Source organism: Amphiura filiformis, unplaced genomic scaffold, assembly GCF_039555335.1.
Source record: "Amphiura filiformis unplaced genomic scaffold, Afil_fr2py scaffold_23, whole genome shotgun sequence".
Lineage (NCBI taxonomy): Eukaryota > Metazoa > Echinodermata > Ophiuroidea > Amphilepidida > Amphiuridae > Amphiura > Amphiura filiformis.
The window spans coordinates 640567-641737 of NW_027305487.1; positions in this window are offsets into that span (position 1 = coordinate 640567).

Consider the following 1171-nt stretch of genomic DNA (forward strand, 5'->3'; position numbering starts at 1 on the left):
CACAAAAGCTAAAGGTTCTTGGACCCGATCATACATTCAAGTATCATAACATGATTGCATGTTATGAAAGGTATATACTAAAAACACGAAACGTCCACATACCACCAGAGGAACCTCAGGTAGATGAGGTTCCTTAAGCTCCTCATGCCAGCTACGCGCAGCACCGTCGTTCCCCGTCCAGGGCCTAGTAGCCAAACCAAACCTATTTATATTAACTGTGCAATATGTTGCTCTGATAGGGTACGAGTAAAAGAAACAAGGGTGCCCGAAAAATTTCGAATTTGTAATAGAAAAATTGCATTGAGGTTTTTAGAAGCAATGAAATCTAGGATGATGTCTTTGTCAGATACACAGACTTGGCTACTCCTGAAGATGTATAATGCTGCTGACATTTATTGTCATAATAAATGTTTTAAACAATATGTTACTTCATCAAATGAGGAAGAAAATGATGCAACTCAAAATTCCCAACCTAACTCTAAACGTAATTCTTTTATGGAAGCTTTGTCTTTGCCAAAATGTGAGACATGAATGTTGTTAAGTCGTGTGGGAAATTCTCAGAGACACATTTAAGCAAGTTGATACATTTTGTGATGGTCATGAATTGAAAGAATCATGGGAGACCACACAAATGCCAGATCAGTTGCTTACTTTCTTTGCATCGTTCTTCGGGAAATATGTTTGGTTTGGCTGCTAGGCCCTGGACGGAGAACGACGGTGCTGCGCGTGGCTGGCATGTGGTGGGCTTCAGGACCCTCATCTACCTGAGGTTCCTCTGGTGGTATGGGGACTTTCGTGTATCTGTGTACCCGTTATAACATGCATTAGTGTTATGGCACTTGAATGTGCAGTCAGGTCCAAGAACCTTTTGTAAACATCATCATCTTTGAGTTCAGCTACCCCCTGTACACGTTTCCTACCAGGTTCACCACTCTGAAGTGACTGGAGGAGCAGGGGCAGGCTTGGAAATAAGGAGATTAAGTCCCTTTATCTGAGATGTACTTTCTTCCTTTTCCGCTGTTGTGTCTGTCAATCTCTACTCACCTGTAAAGTTAACAATCAATAACATAACATTGGTTAAGTGGGGGAACATTTCATGTACCCTCCAGTCAAATCATTTGCAAGAATTATAACTGTGGAAATATCATGCGCATGCATGTGGTTGCTAGGG